Source organism: Macaca nemestrina, chromosome 12 (assembly GCF_043159975.1).
Source record: "Macaca nemestrina isolate mMacNem1 chromosome 12, mMacNem.hap1, whole genome shotgun sequence".
Classification (NCBI taxonomy): Eukaryota; Metazoa; Chordata; class Mammalia; order Primates; family Cercopithecidae; genus Macaca; species Macaca nemestrina.
Genome location: NC_092136.1, coordinates 106008874 through 106034507, shown reverse-complemented (window position 1 = coordinate 106034507; position 25634 = coordinate 106008874). Strand labels below are relative to the sequence as shown.

General features: G+C 37.1%; 1 long non-coding RNA gene across 1 annotated transcript; it reads right to left on the bottom strand.

The window, feature by feature from the left end:
* Positions 1–989: 989 nt before the first annotated feature.
* On the bottom strand, positions 990–25528 carry LOC139357582 (uncharacterized). The gene is made up of 4 exons (XR_011611034.1): positions 25222–25528; positions 22447–22580; positions 1851–1941; positions 990–1613 (listed from the first exon to the last, which is right to left on the bottom strand). It is a non-coding gene; the product is annotated as an uncharacterized lncRNA (long non-coding RNA).
* Positions 25529–25634: the final 106 nt, after the last annotated feature.

The window sequence follows — 25634 nt, the reverse complement described above, 5'->3', positions numbered from 1 at the left end:
ACCATAGAGGTTGTTTTACAAGCTGCGTAAGTTGGAGTAAGTTACTTAAACATCCTGTGCCCTAGTTTCTTTATCAATAAAACTGGGTAAGAGAAATGAAGCACTCACAAAAGGATGTTGTGAGAATTAAATAAAATAATGCATGTGACACGCTTAGCAAATAGAAATTGTTCAACAAATGTTTTGTCTTCCTTGTCTCTTTTTCCCTGATGTCAACAGAAGCCATCTTCCCCTAACTGTCCCAAATGCTACCACAGTCTTTCACTCTTCAATTAGGGATGAAATTTTAAACCTGAAAAGCACTCAAGTCTGCCTTGGTAAAGAAATTGGTGTGACAAAGTAAAACATTGCCTAATGCACAGTTTAGTTTTGACTTGGTTCTAAACATTCCCTCTTAGACTCAACCGTGAGTTTCTCACTTATATTAATAATTATATTAATTAATTCATTCAACAACCATTTCCTGTGCTTTTACTGTGTTTGTCACTATACTAGGCTTGGAATTTTTGTGGCAAGAAAACCAGTGTGTTTCCTATTTTTGACTCACTGAGCATCCTGCTGTTTCTGTGAATCTCTTGATTTTGACTGGCTTCTATTGCTAACACTTTCAATTTGGCCCCATTTTTGTTTTCCATGCTTTCCCAGAACCATAAGCCTCCAAAAGTTCCTTAGCCTCCACATCCATTCTGCCCAGATGAACATTCCCCTTTGCTCCTTGACTCACAGCTTTCAAGATCAACAGGGGCTCCTGTGACTGACGACAGCCAAAGCATGAAGCTAGCTCTCCAGCTCACCCATGAGTAGAGGAGTCAGAAAATCAGTTTACAGAGCCTAGAGTGGTCATTAAATGGGTGAGAGATCTTAGCAGCCTACAAGGAATTTTTAATATATTAAATAACTTATTTTCACAAAGTGCAATGCAGAAGATGTATATATTTTTGAATGAGCAAAATCCAAAAGTTTTTTTCTCAATAATCTCCTACCGTGGTACATGCAACCAGCCATATATAAAGTGTTATGTTGGCAAGCAGTCATATATCATACAGGGTATTACTTTAATATTTTTTCACCTAATAAGCTAAATGAGAATACCGTTTCTCATTTGTTTCACCATCATATATCCTCACCAAAATAATATCAGACTTGAAAGCATGCAGAGATCAGCTCATTAATGTTTATAAAACAAGGATAGTCAATCATTAAAAAGTCTAGTTGTATACAAAGATCCCTCTCATTAATAATATAATATTTCTCCTTGATCCTGAAAATGTAATTGATGTAGCACCAGGAGCGTAAAAGAAAGCAGAGGCAAGGAGTCAAGTAGTAAAAATGCCATGTGACCAGGAATATTGAGGACGTTTATACAACGCAGAGTCAGGAATTCAGTAAAAAAGGTGACGGCTGAAGGAAAGAAATTAGTGATTCTACAAGAGGAGTCATATCAATAGTTGCTGTAAACTGTCACTCCTCAGCCCTGATCTGCTCAGCTAACATCTCTGGCCTTACATATGCTACACTTACATATGCCCAGAGTTATGACAATCTGTGTCTTTGAGAAGAAAAAGGTCGAAGGCTATCTTATGGAGAGCAGGAGGGATCCAGACTTTCAGGTTCTGTTGAGAACAAAGAAGAAACACTGAAATCCAGTGGCTGGAGCCCAGACTTTGTTGTTATAAATTTCCATTCCCATGATAATGACCTGTCTTTGAAATCTGCATATGAAGGTCCTGATGCTTAATAAGAGAAAATGGGTTTGATTTCTTGCACCTTTTATTTCAAGCACCTTAATTTCTTGAGCTGGTGCCTATGTGCAGTCAACATTTCTGTGGAATAACAGCATCAGATCTCACCTGGAAAAGGGCAGTTGGCTCCACCAGACAGGTCCTCATTAGGATGGCAAGACCTTGTTGCAGTCACCATGTCTGTATCAGTCACCTATTGCTGAATTACAAAACACCTCAAATTCAATGGCTGAAAACAATCTTATTGCTCATGATTCTGTAGGTCAGGGATTTGGGCAGGGCTCAGCAGGGACAGCTTGTCTTTGTTCCATTTGGTGTCAGCTAGGAGATTTAACTAGGGTTGGAGGCCTCTCACATCTGGTGCCTTGTTGCTGGCAGTCATTTTGGACACATTAGTTCTTCTTGTGGCCTCTTTCCTCATGTGACCTCTTTCCTTTGGGGTGCATTTACCCATTTGGTAAGCACTAGCCACATATGTCTTTTATATAGAAAATTACATTAATCAAAATTAAATAAAGTTTAAAATTCAGTTTCTCAGTTACAAGTTATGTTTGGAGTGCTCAATAGCTACATGTGGCTAGCAGCTACCACATTGGACAATGTAGAGTACTTTCATTATAACAGGAATCTATTGGAAAGCACTGTTCTAGGGCCCCTCTCCTCAGCAGGATGGCCTGGACTTCTTTCCATGGTGGTTGGCTTCCCTCTAACTGAAAACAGAGCTACAGGGACTCAAGGCCTGGCCCTGGAAGTACCAGATACTACTACTATTGCATTCTATTGGTCCAAGCAATTCACAAAACAGCACAGATTTCAACAGACTACATAGCAAACAGTAAAGACATATTGTAAAAGGCGAAGAAACAAGAGAGACATAATTCACTGGCTGCCATTTTTAAACTTCATTGGTTTTATACATTTCTTATGGAACTGTTAGACTCATATAACATTGTTTTTTCTCTTTGCATATTTCTTTTTTTAAACTTTTAAGTTCAGGGGTATATGTGCAAGATATGCTGACTTGTTAATAGGTAAATGTGTGTCATGAGGGTTTGTTGTACAGATTATTTTATCACCCAGGTATTAAGCCAAGTACCCATTCATTATTTTTCCTGATCCTCTCCCTCCTCCTATACCCTCCAATAGGCCCCAGTGTGTGTTGTTCCCCTGTATGTGTCCATGTGTTCTCATCATTTAGCTCCCACTTATAAGTGAGAACATGCTGTATTTCATTTTCTGGTCCTGATTCAATTTGCTAAGGATAACAGCCTCCAGCTCTATCCATGTCCCTGCAAAGGACATGATCTCGTTCTTTTTTATGGTTTTATAGTATTCCATGGTGTATATGTATGACATTTTCTTTATCCAGTCTATCATTGATGAACATTTAGGTTGATTCCAGGTCTTTACTATTGTGAATAGCACTGCGATAAACATACACATGCATGTGCCTTTATAATAGAACAACTTATATTCCTTTGGGTATATACCCAAGTAATGGAATTGCTGGGTCGAACGGTATTTCTGTTGTTAGGTCTTTGCGGAATAACCACACTGTCTTCCACAATGGCTGAACTAATTTACACTCCCACCAACAGTGTATTAGTGTTCCTTTTTCTCCACAACTTGACCAGCATCTGTTCTTTTTCGACTTTTTAATAATAGCCATCCTGACTGGTGTGAGATGGTGTCTCACTGTGGTTTTGATTTGCATTTCTCTAATGATCAGTGAGGTTGAGCTTTTTGTCCTATGATTGGTGGCTGCATGTGTATCTTCTTCTTCTTCTTTTTTTTTTTTTTGAGATGGAGTCTTGCTTTGTCGCCCAGGCTGGAGTGCAGTGGCAGGATCTCGGCTCAGTGCCAGCTCCGCCTCCCGGGTTCACGCCATTCTCCCGTCTCAGCCTCCCCAGTAGCTGGGACTACAAGCGCCCGCCACCACGCCCTGCTAATTTTTTGTATTTTTAGTAGAGACAGGGTTTCACCCTGTTAGCCAGGATGGTCTCGATCTCTTGACTTCGTGATCCACCCATCTCAGCCTCCCGAAGTTGTGGGATTACAGGCGTGAGCCACCGCGCCCAGCCTGCATGTATATCTTATTTTGAGAAGTGTCTGTTCATGTCCTTTGACCACTTTTTAATACTTTTTCTTCTTGTAAATTTAAGTTCCTAATAGATGCTGAATATTAGACCTTTGTCAGATGCATAGTTTGCAAAAATTTTCTCCCATTCTGTAGGTTGTCTGTTCACTCTGATGATAGTTTATTCATTTGTGCAGAAGCTCTTTAATTAGATCCCACTTGTCAATTTTTGCTTTTGTTGAAATTGCTTTTGGTGTCTTTTTCATGAAATCTTTTTATTTTATTATTATTATTGTTGTTGTTATTATTATTATTATTATTTTGAGATGGAGTCTCACTCTGTCACCCTGGCATTGCAGTGGTACAATCTTGGCTTACGGCAACCTGTGCCCCCCAGGTTCAAGCAATTCTCCTGCCTCACCTCCCAAGTAGCTGGGACTACAGGCGTGCACCACCATGCCCAGCTGGCCTTCTCTCCTTATCTTATTTTTCTGATATAACTAATTCCTGCTAATATATTAATCTCTAATGGCTTAAAGTAGGTACTTAATCAGGAAAATGCCTATAACAAAAATTTCATTTTCAAAATTCAGTTCAAAACTCTTCTCTAAACTACTGGCTTTTTTTTTGTTTTGTTTTGTTTTGTCCTACACTTTTGTTTGTCCTGTATTTGTGAATATTTGAAAGTTTTAAAAATCGATTTTGCAACGTGAAATTATTTTGATTTGAACAAGTCATTCCTCTTTTACTTGAATTTGGTACAAGGACCCAGCGGGTTGTTTATTATCTTACTGGTCAGTTTCTTCCTCTGAGAAATAGGAATAGTAGTGGTGTTTTCATTATAGTATCATCATGAGAATTCAGTGTGTTAATATGTATAGAACCCTTTAGATAGTATCAGGCCCAGAATAGCATCATATAAGGATTAGTTTTGAAGACTGCTTCTCTTTCTAATTTTGATACTTTATATTTATTTTCAAATAAAATTATATGGCTTTTTAACTTAGGATGCATACTTAAAGGTATAGAGAACAGTATAGAGTAAGAATTTTTAAATAGTAGTCAATTTATGATCTAACAAATTTTATACTTAATATTAACTAAATCAACATATTTTTACTATATCTAATGTTTACCCACCTCTTTCCTTATTTCATTCTAAGCCTTCTGAGGACAAGAACTGCTCTAACTAAAATTACAGTGGTCCAAAAGTACCTAATAGAGTACAGTTCATCCTCTGGATGTCCAGTGAATGTTTAGTATTTCAGCATTTTCACAAACAGTATTTAATGTTTTGTTGTTCTTTTTTGGTAAAGTAAATTGCATTTTTGACAATAATTTCCTTTTAGCGGTAGAGGCTGAATATACAAATAGTATTTGCAAGGTTAAATCTATTTAAAGCCAAGGACACATTGAGTTTTTCCTCTGAACATTTTATCCCTTAACGATTAAATGCATTCATTAAAAAGAATGTAGATTTGTAGCTCTGCTGTTTCATAGCTTAATGGATTTTTGTTTGATTACTGTATTGATTTAATTTTTTAAAGATGCAAATATATGTGGCCTACTTGCTGAAATGTTTTTTCTTAAATGGAATAAAATTCAAGGCACTCTTCTTTCTTTTCTCATTTTGTCCTGGTTTCTTTTACCATGTTAGAGATGTAAATCAAAGAAGCAGCATTATATACCTAGGCTGAGTTCGCATTAGCCATATGATATTCTCAAGGCAAGCCCAGCCACAGATCTGACCTCTGACTTGATGCAGTAGGTGACTTCAGCAAGACCAGCAGGTACCAAAAGAACGATTTCACATAGAAAATCTTCTACAGGCAATCCAAACCTTTAGGTGCAATAGCCCAAAGGCTTTAGTAAAGAGACTGCACCTGCTGGAAAGTCTAGCATGAGGAGGAGTAGGTCACTAGAAGTCCTGGTCACATGCATCTACAGATTTCGGGGCTGTTAAACAAGAGACATTAGAATTATGAGTCTCGAAGAAGTGTTATGTGTGTCTATTGGGTAGTGTGTTAGGCTGTTCTTGCACTGATGCAAATAAATACCAGAGACTGGGCAATTTATTAAAAAAAGGTTAATTGGCTCATGGTTCTTCAGGTTTCATAGGAAGCACAGCAGCATCTGCTTCTGGGGAGGCCTTATGAGGCTTCCAATCATTGTGGAAAGCAAAGGGGGAACAGGCATATCATATAGGAAGAACAGGGGCAAGTGTGTGTGTGGGGTGGGGGGTGCCACACACTTTTAGACTACCATATGTCATATGACCTCAGAGCAAGAACTCACTTATCATCAAGGGGATGACCCAAGCCATTCATGAGGGATCCAATCCCATAATCCAAACATCTCCCACCAGGGCCCCCTCCAACACTGGGGATTATAATTCAACAAGAGATTTGGGTGGGGACAAATATCCAAACCATATCAGGTGGCGCAGAGGAAGCAGCAGTAGCTGGCCCAGGACTAGGACATCTCATGGCTCTTTGACAGTGGGCAGGTGGAGAAATGGACTGAAGGCAGGATTCAAGTTTCCACTAACCAAGCACAAGGAAAGCTTATCTAGAAAAACGGATTATAAGAAAACCTAAAATATCTTTTCAGGAGCCTCTGGTGAAGAGAGGTTCTGCGTCTGACCCAGCAGGTGCAGTAAGAAGTAATAGGAGTAGGGCTGATAACAGTGGTTATAGAAGTGTCAAGGCTATTAGCAACACATCCAGCAATGGGGCCAGTCCTGCCCACAGGATACATATCACAGCAACAAATTCCAATTAAAGCTCTGTAACATAAAGCATAATGATAAGTACTTTACATTTATTTCTTACTTAACCATCATAACCCTAATCATATAGATAATCTCCATTTTATGTGGCAGCAGATAATGTAAACTGAGGCTTAGGTGGTTGTATGTCTTGCCCACACAACTAGTAAGAAGATGGGCTTAGAATAGAACCTAAACTATTTTCTCGAAACTCCATTGTCTCTCTATTAAAATTTTTATTAACTAGATTATTAAATTGACTAGAACACTCAATTCCAAGATATGATGCCTGGAAGTAGCACAGTTTTGAAGCTTTATTTGGTCAATATTTTCTATTTTATTACTAGAAGAAAGACACATTTAGCCTTTGTTCAACATTATAAGGTTATTATCGCCGGGAATTATAATTGAAAAGTGAGCCCTTCCTTCATTAACCAGAATGCCTCCAAGTTTGAGAGTGACTGAACTACATTATCGACCAATTTTGCAGATTAAGAGTCTCTCTGCTGACTGTAAATTAAAATATGCTGGCTCTATAGAAATAAAAACAAACAGCCAATATTATTTTACTGCTTTTTAAAAAATTTCTCCTTAGCTTTTCTATTATTTAGAGAAGCAGAATCGATTTTTATTTCCTGTTTCAAATTACTTTAGTCAAGAAACAATGAGCCATAGAATTCCTGCAAGGCTTTGTGATTTGTTCAAATGATTGGAAAATCATTTTGATCATTTAAAAAATGTAGGGATGCTTTCTAATCATATTCAACTGTAATGTAAAATATATTTGAAGGGAAAATGCTAGCAATTGCTTAAAATATTATCAGAACAACATAATAGGGTAAATTCTATATATAATAAAAAGACATTCCGCCTAAATTGAAACCTATTTCAAAGTCTGCAAATGAAATACAGTGACCTAATCTCAAATATCCATGCTTATAATTGGAAAGAACCATCATGAGATAATGAAAACATATATGATAGACACATACAAATCAGTGTTATAGACATAGAGATTTTTCAAACTGCAATAATAATATGTTGCCTTCACTATACTTTCATCTATTTATCTTCTTTGAAAATCACAGCAAGTACATGAGGTAGACAGACCAGGATCAATGTCTACATTTTATAGATGTGGATGAAAAACTTCAGTTACTGGATTACTAAATGACAGAAATGAAACAAGAATCCTATTTGCTTATCCATTGCTGTTTAACAAAACACCCCAAAATTTAGTGGTTTAGAACCACCGTTGTATCTCCCTCCCTCCCCATTTTGTGGATCAGGAATTCCAAAAAGATTTGGCTTCGTAGTTTATGTTCTATGAAGCATCAGGGGCGGATGGTGAGGATTCAACTTCCAAGGTGGTTTCTTCACTTATCTGTCTGCTGTCTCAGTGCTTCTTGGCATCTTTTCTTCACCATGTGACATCTTTCCCCTAGGACCTATCCACAATGCCTGAGATTCTCACAGCTTGGTAGTATCAGTGTGGCCAAACTTCTGATATGGTGGCTACTTCGTAAGAGGGCAAAGTGGAGACTGCCAAGCCAGCTAAGGGCTATGTCTGAACTGGCATAGCATTACTTCTGCTGGTTTTTTGCTGTTGGGTTTGTTTGTTTTCCTTTTTGTTTTGGTCAAGATAGTCACAGGACCCATGCAGATTCAAGAAAGAGAACTAGACTCCTTCTCTTGATCGGGGAATGGCAAAGCCACTTTGCAGGAGAACATTGAGGGGCATGGGAGATATTGCAGCCATTTTTGCAATATATCATCTTCCACGAACTCAAACCTCTTTGAATCGACATCCAGTGATGCCTCCACTACACAAAACTGCTTGATAGGAAGAAGAACAACGACTCATCAATCAATGCATGCGATTTAAAACATGTATATTAATGGCTAAAATATTTCTATCTGATTAAACTTCTAATTCAGCCATGAATAGGCAATATCTTATACTGCTCTTACTAACAAAGCTCACTTAATTATGCATAGAGAAATGGTCAAAACTCACCTTTTATATAGCCTCTACTATAAGTCCTTGTGTTGCTGTGAACCTGACACCTGTTTGTATAACTAGGCCCAGCTTGCTACCCAACCAGATCTTCAACTGTCTGCCTCTTCCTTCACCAGTGCCCACATAAACCCCTCCTCCTGTGCTGTCTTTGAAGTTTTGTTTGTTTGTTTGTTTGTCAGCCAGTCTCCACTGTCCTGTCTATTCTTTTTGCCAACTTTCAATGCTTATCCAAGATACAATAACCCCCTTTCCTGCCAAAGACACAGAAACTCACCCACTTATAGGCATATATTGCAGCCTAGCATATAAACCCCACCATTCTGCTCCCCAACTTCCCTCTAAGCACACAATAAAACCAGACAAAAATCTCTATGTGAACAAAATCCCAAATAAAAGGTACAGGTAGAGAATAGAGAATCCCTGCCTGTTGGTGGCAAGAAATAAAAATGGAAATTACCTTGTAAAGACTCAGAAGTTGCTTATCAGCTTAAGGAGATTTTGGGCTGAGACAATGGGGTTTTCTAAATATACAATCATGTCATCTGCAAACAGGGACAGTTTGACTTCTTCTTTTCCTAACTGAATACCCTTGATTTCTTTCTCTTGCCTAATTGCCCTAGCCAGAACTTCCAACACTATGTTGAATAGGAGTGGTGAGAGAGGGCATCCCTGTCTTGTGCCAGTTTTCAAAGGGAATTTTTCCAGTTTTTGCCCATTCAGTATGATATTGGCTGTGGGTTTGTCATAAATAGCTGTTATTATTTTGAGGTACGTTCCATCAATACCGAATTTATTGAGCGTTTTTAGCATGAAGGGCTGTTGAATTTTGTCAAAAGCCTTTTCTGCATCTATTGAGATAATCATGTGGTTCTTGTCTTTGGTTCTGTTTATATGCTGGATTATGTTTATTGATTTGCGAATGTTGAACCAGCCTTGCATCCCAGGGATGAAGCCCACTTGATCATGGTGGATAAGCTTTTTGATGTGTTGCTGAATCCGGTTTGCCAGTATTTTATTGAGGATTTTTGCATCGATGTTCATCAGGGATATTGGTCTAAAATTCTCTTTTTTTGTTGTGTCTCTGCCAGGCTTTGGTATCAGGATGATGTTGGCCTCATAAAATGAGTTAGGGAGGATTCCCTCTTTTTCTGTTGATTGGAATAGTTTCAGAAGGAATGGTACCAACTCCTCCTTGTACCTCTGGTAGAATTCAGCTGTGAATCCATCTGGTCCTGGACTTTTTTTGGTTGGTAGGCTATTAATTATTGCCTCAATTTCAGAGCCTGCTATTGGTCTATTCAGGGATTCAACTTCTTCCTGGTTTAGTCTTGGAAGAGTGTAAGTGCCCAGGAAATTATCCATTTCTTCTAGATTTTCCAGTTTATTTGCGTAGAGGTGTTTATACTATTCTCTGATTGTAGTTTGTATTTCTGTGGGGTCGGTGGTGATATCCCCTTTATCATTTTTAATTGCGTCGATTTGATTCTTCTCTCTTTTCTTCTTTATTAGTCTTGCTACTGGTCTGTCAATTTTGTTGATCTTTTCAAAAAACCAACTCCTGGATTCATTGATTTTTTGGAGAGTTTTTTGTGTCTCTATCTCCTTCAGTTCTGCTCTGATCTTAGTTATTTCTAGCCTTCTGCTAGCTTTCGAATGTGTTTGCTCTTGCTTCTCTAGTTCTTTTAATTGCGATGTTAGAGTGTCAATTTTAGATCTTTCCTGCTTTCTCTTGTGGGCATTTAGTGCTATAAATTTCCCTCTACACACTGCTTTAAATGTGTCCCAGAGATTCTGGTATGTTGTATCTTTGTTCTCATTGGTTTCAAAGAACATCTTTATTTCTGCCTTCATTTCGTTATGTACCCAGTAGTCATTCAGGAGCAGGTTGTTCAGTTTCCATGTAGTTGAGCGGTTTTGATTGAGTTTCTTAGTCCTGAGTTCTAGTTTGATTGCACTGTGGTCTGAGAGACAGTTTGTTATAATTTCTGTTCTTGTACATTTGCTGAGGAGTGCTTTACTTCCAATTACGTGGTCGATTTTGGAGTAAGTACGATGTGGTGCTGAGAAGAATGTATAGGATACAAAATTAATGTGCAAAAATCACAAGCATTCTTATACACCAGTAACAAACAAACAGAGAGCCAAATCAGGAATGAACTTCCATTCACAATTGCTTCAAAGAGAATAAAATACCTAGGAATCCAACTTACAAGGGATGTAAAGGACCTCTTCAAGGAGAACTACAAACCACTGCTCAGTGAAATCAAAGAGGACACAAACAAATGGAAGAACATACCATGCTCATGGATAGGAAGAATCAATATCGTGAAAATGGCCATACTGCCCAAGGTAATTTATAGATTCAATGCCATCCCCATCAAGCTACCAATGAGTTTCTTCACAGAATTGGAAAAAACTGCTTTAAAGTTCATATGGAACCAAAAAAGAGCCCGCATCTCCAAGACAATCCTAAGTCAAAAGAACAAAGCTGGAGGCATCACGCTACCTGACTTCAAACTATACTACAAGGCTACAGTAACCAAAACAGCATGGTACTGGTACCAAAACAGAGATATAGACCAATGGAACAGAACAGAGTCCTCAGAAATAATACCACACATCTACAGCCATCTGATCTTTGACAAACCTGAGAGAAACAAGAAATGGGGAAAGGATTCCCTATTTAATAAATGGTGCTGGGAAAATTGGCTAGCCATAAGTAGAAAGCTGAAACTGGATCCTTTCCTTACTCCTTATACGAAAATTAATTCAAGATGGATTAGAGACTTAAATGTTAGACCTAATACCATAAAAATCCTAGAGGAAAACCTAGGTAGTACCATTCAGGACATAGGCATGGGCAAAGACTTCATGTCTAAAACACCAAAAGCAACGGCAGCAAAAGCCAAAATTGACAAATGGGATCTCATTAAACTAAAGAGCTTCTGCACAGCAAAAGAAACTACCATCAGAGTGAACAGGCAACCTACAGAATGGGAGAAAATTTTTGCAATCTACTCATCTGACAAAGGGCTAATATCCAGAACCTACAAAGAACTCAAACCAATTTACAAGAAAAAAACAAACAACCCCATCAAAAAGTGGGCAAAGGATATGAACAGACATTTCTCAAAAGAAGACATTCAGACAGCCAACAGACACATGAAAAAATGCTCATCATCACTGGCCATCAGAGAAATGCAAATCAAAACCACAATGAGATACCATCTCACACCAATTAGAATGGCGATCATTAAAAAGTCAGGAAACAACAGGTGCTGGAGAGGATGTGGAGAAAAAGGAACACTTTTACACTGTTGGTGGGATTGTAAACTAGTTCAACCATTATGGAAAACAGTATGGCGATTCCTCAAGGATCTAGAACTAGATGTACCATATGACCCAGCCATCCCATTACTGGGTATATACCCAAAGGATTATAAATTATGCTGCTATAAAGACACATGCACTCGTATGTTTATTGCAGCACTATTCACAATAGCAAAGACTTGGAATCAACCCAAATGTCCATCAGTGACAGATTGGATTAAGAAAATGTGGCACATATACACCATGGAATACTATGCAGCCATCAAAAAGGATGAGTTTGTGTCCTTTGTAGGGACATGGATGCAGCTGGAAACCATCATTCTTAGCAAACTATCACAAGAACAGAAAACCAAACACCGCATGTTCTCACTCATAGGTGGGAACTGAACAATGAGATCACTTGGACTCAGGAAGGGGAACATCACACACAGGGGCCTGTCATGGGGAGGGGGGAGGGGGGAGGGATTGCATTGGGAGTTATACCTGATGTAAATGACAAGTTGATGGGTGCAGCACACCAACATGGCACAAGTATACATATGTAACAAACCTGCACGTTATGCACATGTACCCTACAACTTAAAGTATAATAATAATAAATAAATTTAAAAAAAAAAAAAAAAGACTCAGAAGTTGAGGTGTTAGTATGGAAAAGAACATCAGGAAGCAGGATAAGAGATTCTTGAGGAAGAGGGAAACAAGATGGGATCTATGCTTTAATATGAGAATCTGGAGAAGAGCAAATGGGGATAGATTGGAGTGGAGATTCATTTGGGGGATCATTCCTTTATACAGGCAAAAGATGTTGAGCACCTGAGCACAGGGGAGATAGGATAGAGCAGTTTTTAAAAGCACTGAAGGAAAGTTTTAAAAACTGCTTAGAGTTAGGGGTGAGGGAGAACACAACCAGTCGTATTAGAATGTTGAACAGACCCTTTCTTTTGTTGGCAGTGAGAAATTCCCTATGGATCAGTCTGTCAAATGACCTTAGGTACCTTTGCTTGCCAGCAAAAGTAGTGCCTCATGCTTTTGACAAGTGTCTTGAAATAACAGTTATTACTTTAGTCAGTGATGCTGCAAAACAATTTTGTTCACCACATAAAACAGAAAAACATGCTTGGCTTTCTTTGCAGCATAATTTTTAAAAATGTCCAAAGTCCACATGCACGAATGGAAACAAGTATAATCAAATGGCCAACACAGAAAATGCCAAGTGATGTGCTTCTTAATAATTGTCCTCAGTAGTGCACTGCTCTCATTTTAGCAATTAACTACAAGGCAATGCTTGGCTTCCTGTATTTGTGCATATTCTTCTAAAAGTGCTGAAGTTGTATCATTTAGTTTCTTGTTATTGTTGCCTTGTTTTCTGGGTTTTTCACTGTAGTCCTGCTCATTTTCAATTGTTATGGTTTTCATAAATAATTTTTAGTTAAATGGCAAGTATAAAAAGTGTATAAATATTTCTATTTAGAGATCTGTTGATCATGAAAAAATGGTGACTCTTACACATGGTAAGCTATAAAATCTTCAAAACTGTTTTCAGAACAGAGCAGAAGTAGACACCATTTGGAAAAGCAGTGACTTATAGCAGGAGTGAAGCTGGCAGAACCTTAGAAGTACATTTCAAAATAAGTTCAGAGCAAATTTAGAATTTATACATTTATAAGTCAATGATATAGGTCATAGAGAGTAAACTCTGTAAGAACAGGGATTTTTGTTTGTTTACACAGTAGGCCTCCAATACATTTTTGTTGAATAAATAAATGTGACAATCAAAAGAGATAATCAAGAGACTGATGTAATCTTAGGTTTCATTAATAGAAGTCTAATATCCAGAATAAGAAAAATGATCACTTGATTACTCTGCCACAGGAGTTTCCATTTAGAATACAGCTTTTATGTCTAGAATACTGTGTATTACATTTGAAAAGATGTAGAACACTAGAAGTATTCTAAAGGACCAAAGTGTAAACAGGCTTGAAATCTTATGAGAATTAATTAAAGGATCCAAATAAATTTTGCTAGAAAAGTTTAGTGCTGCTGGCGTAATGGGATTTGAATATTCAGCTATTTGAACTAGATCACCTATGAAGACGCTTCTACTCCTGTGTGTCCAGTGATTCCCATCTTAATCTTTGGAATATCTGTTGTCAGTTATCTATAAAGCTTTTGGAAAAAATGGCATGTAAGCACATCACAGCCACATATTTATCTGGTAAGGTAACTAATACCTAGATTCAATTGTAACAATTGTCATTTGTGTAAGGTGCAATAATGGTATAGTATTCCTTATCTTATATACACTTGGAAACATTACAGATGAAATAAAAAATAAAAGCTCAAACTCAAGTGTCCCAAGAAAAAGAATCATTTTACAGTGATCTACCTAATGAGTGTGATCATCTCTTGAGAATAAACATGTTAAACACTTTTTTTTCTACCTCCCTTCAACCACTCTTTATCTTATGCCACAATGGGATTTTGTCTCCAACTCATTATACAAGACTTGCAGGAAGAATGATTACACAGTTTCTCAAAGTTTGGTTTCCTACTGTTTGCACTGGAGGTGTTCCAAACCAAGGGCTATTTTTTTAGTTCTTGCAAGTTCATTTCAAAGACTTTAATTTTTTGTATGGATGAGGGCTAATTCTGAGTTACCTTCCAAGGGAGTCCTTTAAGGAATAATAAAATTTGATGCTCATAAACTAAAACTAACACATCATAAGTTCACTTAGAATCAGACTGCATAAAATGCTTGACAACACGTCAAAGTCCCTCTGTGTTCATGGATATGCAGATCATTAGAATCCCCAAAATTTTCCAGAGAAAAAATAATTATTACTGAATCATCTGTGTTGATTTAACCTAGTTGGGGTTTTTGATTCTTATTAATTAATGTATTTGTGAAATTTTTACTTTTTTTTTTGTCTTTTTATTATTGCTGTTTCTCATTATTATTTTTAGTTTTTTCCTCCTCGATATGATTGGAGTTCTTTTGCCCACTAGAAAATAAAGATAGCTGTAGTGGGTGAGCTAGGGGTTTGTAACTGAGTGTTAAGTAGGCTAAATCCAAAGCATCTCAGAATTTTGCTCTTTGAAAACTCATTTCCCTTAAATAGATCTGTAAGTTGTATTAGTTTCTTATTGCTGCTGTAACAAACAACACAAACATAGTGGCTTAAAACAACACAAATGTATCATCTTACAGTTCTGGAGGTCAGAAGTCCAAACTTGGAGCCACTGGGTTAAAATCAACTTCCTTACTTTTTCAGCTTCGAAAGGCTTCCCCCTATTCTTGGCTCATGGGCCCCTTACTGCCTTTTCCGTACCAGCACTGGTTGGTGGAGTCTTCTCACACAGCCATTGCTCTGACACTCACTTTCCTCCTCCTTCTTTTACCTACAAGAACCTTGCAATTAAATTGGCCCAACAACATAATCTAGGATAATTTGTCCATCATGTGATCCTTAATCACATGTGAAAAGTCCATTATGCCATGTAAGGTAACATATTTACGTGTTTTGGGAATTGAGACTTAGACACCTTTCAGGGGGTGTTATCCTTCCTACCACAGAAGTATAATTAGCCACAAACTAGTGGCACCTGGGAATGTTTCCTGTTGCCAGAAATACCATTCTTGGCTGGTAGAGATAAGCTCCTGAAATCCTGAATTGGAGATGGCAGTTCATTTTGAAGAACTGAAATAATTTTATGAAAGGAATTAGAAATTATTAAAGTGGTACTATTGTATTTATAGCCCAGGCACAGTTTGCATTACATATAGTTTGGCTGGTCAATCCAGAAACTTAACTACCATTTAGCAAATTACATCCACAGAATAAGTGCATCTTGACTTCTCAACAACCACCTCCCAGATGAATCAGAAAACACCAGTCATTTCTAAAGTAGTTTGTACTTTGAAAAAAGTGACTCATTAGGCCATTGCCGCTTATTTACACAACACCTTGAGTTTAGTGTTTTGGTCATCTGGTAGAGCCTTAGAGAGACTGAAACAAAGGATATCCTTTAATGGAAGTTTATTCATTCAACTAATATTTATTATGTCCTACATAATAATGTGGTGGGCATTGTGCTAAAAACTACATTTTCAATGGTGAAAATGAGCATCACCCATGTCCTCCCTGGGTTTAGTCTAGTGAAAATAATTATGGGAAGAGGAAGAGACAGGTATGAAACAAGGTCACTAGGAAGTTGTATAGCACTAACAGTCTTGATGAGTTACTATAATGAGAATGTTTTGTCAGCAAGGGAAGGAGGCTTCTGAAAGGAAAAGGAAGACAATCAGATAGACAAGAATAAACTATTGCTTGCTTTAAGGATTTTCTCTAGGGTCAGTACAATTGTTTGGCAGGCATGTGCCCTCAATGGTATTGCTTAAGAAGGGAAATTTTTTTCCATTTCAATATGGCAGAATCCCTTATTTTCAGAAGCTTTGAGAAAATGATTTGAAATAGCATGAAGTGACAATACAGACATGCCTTAAACTCCATGCTTCAATTTCCCTGATTGCAAATAGGAAGAATACTTATTAGGACAGAAATGTGAATTTCTATTTCTTTTATATCCTTTTTTGTGGATTCTGTGAGTTTCTTATTAAATAATGGGCAGTGAAACAAATTACTTTCATCTCTTGAGGAGCTTCCTTCTTTCTTAAATGATTCTGAACTTTTTCTCTCCTTTTTGAGCATTCATATAGATGAGCATATTTGAAAAACTGACCATAATGGAATAGTAAACATATCTGTAAAGCAACTGATTGTCACTATGGCAACATTGAACGTTTGACAGTTAGTCTTTCCATTATTCTCTGTTGCTATAGTAATAAAACCTTGAATTCTGACACCATTTCCAAATTGTATTAAAATAAAGCCCTGTTCATCCCCCAGGAAGGAGGGAGAGCCAGTACTATCAATATGTAAAATATATTAGAACGTCTCTAGCACTAAGACACAGATGACATGAGACACACTTTGCTGCATTTTAAACTGGAAAACATGCCTAAAAAGTAGAAAAATAAAGAGGAAAAATACACAAAGTAGAACAAAAGTTATTTTTGTTATTAAAAATCAGGCTTTTATCTTAAATACATATAAAAACAGCTTTCATTTATGACCTGTTAAAATTTAACATCCAATATTATTGCAGAAGGAAGAGCAGAATCTTTTTTGTTTCTTTTTAGAACAAAATATAGTAGAATAATTGGCAATTAAGGGCCACCAAAAGGAGTAAAAATATCTCTTGGGGTTTTGAGAGGCTTTCATATATTACATTAAATACATTATATTCTCACCTACTTTTAAACTTATAATCAGGAACCAGAATATTATTATATTACTTTTATTTTTTAAGAGACAGGGTCTTGCCCTGTCATTCAGGCTGGAGTACAATGACTTGATCATAACTCACTGTAGCTTCAAATTCCTGGGCTTAAGTGATCCTACCCCCTTGCCCTCACCTCAGTCTCCTGAATAGTTAGGACTACAGGTACATGCCATCACACCCAGCTACTTTTGAAATGTTTTGTAGAGAGGAGGTTTTACTATGTTGCCCAGGTTGGTCTCAAATTCCTGGCCTCAAATGATCCTCCCGCCTCAGCCTCACAAGGCATTGGGATTGTTGTTTCTTTTGCCTTTTCCTCTTCAGCAAAACATTTATACATATTGTTTCTATTGCTGAACAACCCAAAAAGCCTTGCCAGGAATCATAGCTCTTGCATTTAAAAAATTTAAATGAGTTCAACATAAGTTAAATGAAAGGCAACTTTTCTTAGCAATCTTAGGATTCCATTTACATTTCATTGCTGTTATTGTGTATTGATCACAGACTCTTTTACTCTCCACAAATCAACTAAATAGAAAAATCAAGAACATTGCTTATAGACAACACAGTCTTTGGTATTTAGGGCTAGGTGTTCCATGAAAATTGATAAAGAAGTGAACTAAAAGCAATGAACAATGTGGGATGAAAGAGCTCTCAGTCAGCTGCTAAACAATGATGGATTAACCGAGTGAGGCTACTATTCTAAGTAATTATATAATCATTATCCATTCCATAACCTGAATTCTATTTTTTTGTAATAGATAGTAAATGCAAGGTCAATGCTAGGTGCTGGAGATAAAACAAAGATTAACAACAAGATCCCTTCCTTTGACAGCTTACAACACAGTCAACAAATTTTAGAAAAAAGATTGTGGATTGTGAAGGGAGTTCTGTTGTCCTCTTACTCCACTAAAACCTTTCATGCCTTTTGGTCACCTCTAATGTAATCTTCTTGAGGGTATCAATCACATCCATTTTAAGTGATGGTACAGTATAAGGTTTTAAGTGCACAGACCATTGGGGTTTAAACTCCAGCTCTGCCACTTACTAACTGTGCAACATTGGAAAGATACTTAATATCTCTTAGACTCAGTTTCCTCATGGAAAAAAATGTGAAGAATGCTAGTAGTCTTCCCACATAGGACTGTTATAATAGTTAAATAGATTAATACATAAGAAGGCCATATATCAGTGCTTGTCACAGAATAATATTCAATATTTATTAAATGAGTTAAGAGATATGGCCAGTGAATGAAAAGCTTCCAATTAAAAAAATCTGTGAAATTCTTATAAAAAGGAAATCAAGAATACATGCAAATAAACACAAACAAAGTTACAAAAAGACAGTAATTTCTCAAATAGAGACAACAACATGCATAGTCTTTACTACTAACAATGTGTGCATCTGTTTTTCTGTTGATACATCATCGTACAAAAACAGCTGGATCCACTTTCACTAAATATTCAGAGTGCATTTGGCATGGGGTGATGTAAAACATAGGCTATTTTGCATAAATAAAATTCATTCCTTAGGAGACTCAAAGAAACAGGTGATCATACTACAGAAATACTAAAATTACTGTTCTACAAAGAAGCCTTTTTGACTACCAAACAGGAGAGATATACAAAAAGTGATTTTTCAAAATGAGCTCCAAATAGAAAGTCACTAAGACACAGGTTCTAAATTGCAAGCACAGGTTTGTACTTGATTTGTTTCTTCCATAGGACATTGCCTGTATACGTACACCATAATGAAGATAACATGATTTTCTAAAAAGAATTGTTAATAATTCTCCTAATCATGACTGGCCCATCTCATTACATAGGCTGTTCCAGTAGAAACCAAAGTTTGGCCAATCTCCCACTATAAACAAAAATGGCAACCTAACTACACTTTATGCTAGTTGGAGTGTCAGGACCCATTTGACTTCTCAAGATAGCAGATTGGTCTTTGAAACTTCAATCTGTCATCCCTACTTCTTGCTATAATGATTACCATACAAACATAACTAGTGTCCCAACATTTCCTATTTTTACCATTTATATGGGGCAAAAAACCTAAAGGAAAATAATTGCAACAATTTCTAGAGGTACCATACTGGTTTTCCACTCAACATAAATTTTTTAGAAACACACAATTTGCTGTTGAAAGCTTTCAATGTTATTTACAAACCACTGTAATTTACCTGATGGGTAACAAAAATTGTAAGCGCTTTGATGGAACACTACAGAAAACAAAACAGAGTGAGTTTTACTTTGTCTAGTATTCTGTTAAATTCAGCAAATATATATTTGTCAGACTAGGTGCCAGGTAATATGCTAGGTGCTGGCAATAAAACGGTAAAAAGGACCAAGTGCAGTGGCTCATGCCTGTAATCCCAGAACTTTGGGAATATGAAGCAGGCAGATCATAAGGTCAGGAGCTTGAGACCAGCCTGGCCAACATAGTGAAACCCCGTATTTACTAAAAATACAAACATTAGCCAGGCATGGTGGCACATGCCTTTAATCTCAACTACTTGGGAGGCTGAGGCAGGAGAATTGCTTGAACCCGGAAGGCAGAGGTTGCAGTGAACTGAGATCACGCCATTGTACTCCAGCCTGGGTGACAAGGCAAGACACCATCTCAAAAAAAAAAAAAAAAACAAAACGGTTAGAAGTACAGTATGATATCTAAATAGAATATATATATGTCTAAAACTGTTATGAAAATTGAAAATTTGATCTGTTCTAAGATTGTCAAGGAAGAGTGAGTTTTGAAGAAAATAAGAATATGTCATAAGGACAAGAAAAGGAGGGAGCAGGGCATTGCAGGAAGACAAAACAGCATTTGCAAAGGCAAAAATGAAAAAAGTCAATAGCAAAACCCGATAAGCATAGTTATTGTACAACAGGGGTTATAATATATTCACTGAGTTATTTTTTTTTCTTAAGTAAACTGCATTTGGAGACAGCAGAAGTAAAGTGATATTTTCCCTTCTCTTTTGTTACATAATAAGCAATGAAATAAGAATATTTTAGTTAATTATATTCCTGCCTGCCTGTGGCCAGGCAGTTTAGAACAGCATTTGATAGAAATAAAATGAAAGACATATGTATTAGCCCATTTTCATACTGCTGATAAAGATATACCTGAGACTGGGCAATTTCCAAAAGAAAGAGGCTTAATGGACTTATGGTTCCATGTGGCTTGGGAGGCCTCACAATCACGGCAGATGGTGAAAGGCATGTCTCACATGGTGGCAGACAAGAGAAGAGAGAGCTTGTGCAGGGAAACTCCCATTTTTAAAACCATTAGATCTCATGAGACTCTCATGAGTAAGCATAGACAAGCATGTCTCCACTCACTGACAAAGCCATAAGTAACAATCTGTAAGATTAAACCGATCATTACATTTTAAAGCATATATTTCATAATTACTTCCTATTTTATGGGAGAGTACCTCCAAGAATATCCAGCAAGGATTTACCATTCATTCAGAATATTCCATCATTTATTTACCACATCTTTTTTGAGTGTCTGTTACATTCACTATCACGAGTACAGCACAAGAAAGACCCACCCCCATACTTCAATCACCTCCCACTGGGTTCCTCCCACAACATGTGGGAATTGTGAGAATTACAATTCAAGATGAGATGTGGGTGGGGACACAGACAAACCACATCAACATATAAGTTCAAATTTTCTATTAGCCACATTTAAAAAAATAAAAAAACCACAATTAGCTAAAGAAATAAGTTGGAGGCACCACACTTCCTCATTTCAAACTGTATTACAATGATACAGTATCAAAATGTATGGTACTAGCATAAAACCATACACACATACCAATGGAACAGAATGGAGAAGCCAGAAATAAATCCACTCGCATACAGTCAACTAATCTTTGATATGGGTGTCAATGAATACATACAATATGCAATGTGAAAAGGATAGTCTCTTCAATAAATGGTGTTGGAAAACTTTTGTTATGTTGGATATCCATATAGAAAAATAATAAAATTGGACCCTCATCTTACAACACATACAATAATTAACTTGAAATGGATTAAAGATGTAAATGTAAGGCTTGACACTCTAAAACTCCTAAATGAAACCATACAGGAAAATCTCCTTGGCATTGGTCTTGGCAATGATTTTTTGGATAAGACACTGAAGCACAAAGGAAAGCAAAAATAAGTGGTACTACATCAAACTTAAAGACTTCTGTACAGCAAAGGAAACAAAGTGGAAAACAAAATGGAAAAGAAACCTATGGAATAAAAATACTTGTAAACCATACATCTGATGAGAGATCAATATGCAAAATATATAAGGAATTCATATAACTCAATAGCAAAAAAACAACCTGATTGAAAAATGGACAAAAAAATCTAAATAGACATTTCTACAAAATAGACATACAAATGGCCCATAAGTACATGAAAAGATGATCAACATCGTTAACCATCAAGGAAATACAAATCAAACCCACCATGACATGTCACCTCATAGCTGTTAGAATGACTATTAGTTTTTAAAAAGACAACAAGTGTTGGTGAGGACGTGGCGAAAGGAGAACCCTTGTACACTGTTGATGGGAATGGAAATTGGTACAACTACTACTTTATGGGAGAGTACCTCCAAGAATATCCAGCAAGGATTTACTATTCATTCAGAATATTCCATCATTTATTTACCACATCTTTTTTGAGTGCCTGTTACATTCACTATCACGAGTACAGCACAAGAAAGACCCACCCCCATACTTCAATCACCTCCCATAGTGGTTTTCAACTACTATGAAAACCAGCATGGAGGTTCCTCAAAAAATTAAAAATACAGTAACCATACAATTCAGCAATTCAGCAACCCCACTACTGGGTATATATTAATAAGGAAATGAAATTAGTATGTCAAAGACATATCTACATTTCCATTTTATTGCAGTATTATTCATAATAGCCAAGATATGGAAATAACCTAAGTGTCCATCTATGGATGAGTTCATAAAGAACCTGTGGTGTGTATATGTGTATACATATACATATACACATACATATACATATACATAATAGAATATTACTCAGCCATAAAAATGAAGGAAATTCTGCCATTTGCATCAAGAGGACGTTATACTAAGTGAAATAAGCCACATACAGAAAGACAAATACTGTATGATCTCACCTATATGTGGAATCACAAAAACTTGAATTCTACGCAGATGCGGTGGCTCACACCTGTAAGCACTTTGCGAGGCCGAGGTGGAAGGACTGCTTGAGGCTGGAAGTTCTAGTCTGCCTGGGCAACACAGCAAGACCCTGTTTTAATAAAAAAAAAAATTGCCAGATGTGACAGCGATGCCTGGGGTCCTAGGCAAGGTGGGAAAATCACATTTGCCAAGGAGTTCTAAGCTGCAGTGAGCTGTGAACATTCCATTGCACTTCAGCCTAGACAACAGAGTCAATAGAGTAAGACTCTGTCTCTAAAAGAAAAGAAAAAAAATTAGAACTCAAAGAAGTAGAGAGCAGAATGGTATTGCCAGGGCTGGGGGTTGGGAAGAAACCTCCAGTTTTAAAATGAGTAAGTTCTGGGAATCTGCCATACGGCATGGTGACTACAGTTAATATTATATTGTTTACTTGAAATTTTGTAAGAAAGTATATCTTGAGTGCTCTCAGCCCCCACCCCGCTCCCCGCCCACACAATGGCAACTATGTGTGGTGGTGGATGTATTGATTGTGGTAATCATTTAACAATGTATATGTATATCAAATAATCATTAATATATATAATTTTTGTCAATCATACCTCAATAAAGCTGGAAACAATTTAAAAACAGGTAAAATTAATTTTAATAATATATTTTTCTTAATGCAATTATGCAAAATATTGTAATTTCAACTTATAGTCAACACAAAAATTATTAGTGAAATATTAATTTTTTTCATACTAAATCTTGGAATCCTGCATATATTTTACACTTATAGCACATCCCAATTCAGACACTATTTTTAAATCAGAAATACTTGATCTATATTTAGATTTCAAAAAGTTTACAATTGAAAAAGTATACACATAACCCATATTTTCCAAATACACTTAGAAGTATCTAGTAACTTGAATCAAATATCAGTTTTTAAATTAAAGTTAATTAAAATTAACACAATTAAAATTCAGTTTTTTGGTTGTACTAGTCACATTCTAATGACTCATCTGGCTATCACGGTTGGACAGCATAGTTGTAAAATAAGTGTGTAAGTACCTCTGGGTCAAATCTCTAGCCTGGACTTAATATTAAGAAAAATTAAATCAGCAAACAGGTTGGTCATGTAGTACTAATAGTAAACATTATGGATTACTTTCAAACTCTTCCTTGTTGGTCCATATCCACTCAGACAAGATGTAGCTCAGAGGAAATAGTGAGGGTATTTGAAAAAGATATTTCAATTAGCAAAGAGACTGAAGTTAATTGGGGAAAGCTTAGAGTTCATGATATGAAAGCAAAAGTTTGTTAATACTGATTTACCATTCTTGTCCCCGTTACTGAGGTAAATAAACAGATTCAAGTGGTGGACAGGCTCTGAACAGAACTGATAAGTGTCTGGTTAAGATGGGGATAGCTAGTTCTCTTACTTTTTCACTGTACCCATCAAAAACAAACAAACAAACAAAAAAAACAAAAACCACCCACCACAAACAAAATCCAAAATTATAAAATACAACTTGTATTTTTCCCAAAATTACAAAAGTTTCTTTTGATCTACATAGGCAAAACTATAGACATGCTTCTTTGACAAGCATGTCTATGCTTACTGACAAAGTCGTAAGTAATAATCTGTAAGGTTAAACCGATCATTACATTTTAAAGAGCATATTTCATAATTACTTCCTATTTTATGAGAGAGTTCCTCCAAGAATATCCAGCAAGGATTCACCATTCGTCCACAATATTCCACCATTTATTTACCAAATCTTTTTTTTGAGTGTCTGTTACATTCTAGGCACTGCGTTATTCATAACGGTGAACAAGAAAAGCCCCACCCACATAAAATATGTGATAAGAGCTGTCAGAGAAAAGGCCGTGATGAGAGCTCGCTGAAGTAGGCTTGCAGATTTAGTAAATAAAAATTTTTATTTTTAAAAATTTAGCAAATAAACATATGGATACCAAATATTCCACTGGACAGATTAAAAATTATTTGCTTTTAATCTGAACTTCAAATTTAACTGAGCGTCCTATTTTTATCTGGCAAACCTACATGGAAGGGAAAGCTTGGAAGTGGAGGGAGGATGAATGGAGATAATTCTGGAAGCCTTCCTTTAGAAAGGAATTTCTAAAATGAATGCTAGGCATAGCGGAGAAACAGGGAGAAAACACAATAATGCCAACTGCCTTCCTAGGCCACTGTAGAGTTTAGGAACTGAAAGAAGCAAAGGGAATGGGGTAAGGAAGAAGAAAAGTGGGTATGATGTTGAGAGATGAAGCTTGAGGGAAAAGTAAGTGCCTTATTTTTCAGGTTCGATAAGGAGTTTGTACTGTATCACCAGTGGTGAGATTCCACTAAAAAACTTTAAGCAGCTCATTTTGGCTACAAGGTGAAGAATGAACTACAGTCCGGCAGACAAGATGTTGCGAGACCAGTTAGGAGGCTATTGATGGAATTCAGGTGAGTCCACAGAGGCCTGGACAGAGTCAGCGGAAAGAAAGGTGCACTAGTCACGAACACCTGAACGTGAGACGGCAGAAAATAAGCAACTGCAAACTTGAATATAGAGGAGGACTGGGAGAGACGAAAGCAGAAGCACGTATTTGGGGAAACAGTGAAGAATGGTAAAAAAAAAAAAAAAAAAGAAAAAAAGAAAAAAAAGAAAAATAAATCAAATGTCTTCTGAGAAGTATAGCATGATAAGGACTGAGAAGTGACTCCTAGATTTAGCCATATGGAAGTCATCAGAGACCTTTGGCACGGGCAGTCTTAGAGGAATGGCTGAGGCCAATTAGGTCGCAGCCTGGTCGAGGAGGTGATGCTGGTCTAGGAACCCGACTGGAGCAGCACGCGGTTCCCACTTCTTCTTTGCCCTTTTAACAGGTGAGGGTCAAGGACAAGAGACTAGTTGCAGATGCAGCGGCCAGTGCCCCAATCAGTTGGAACAGCGCAGCAAGCGGATCACTAGGAGCCAATCCCTTCCTAGAGTCCACTTGACTGACAGAGCCGCGCACCACAGACGGAGCGCAGAGAGGGAGGTGAATCACGAGGGGGCGGAATTCCAGGGCACTAACCCGGAACCGGTTTGGGACTTGATTCCCATTGTGAGGCCAGGCCTGGGGCGGGCTCTCAGCCAGAATGGCAACATTCTTCTAGCCAATGGAT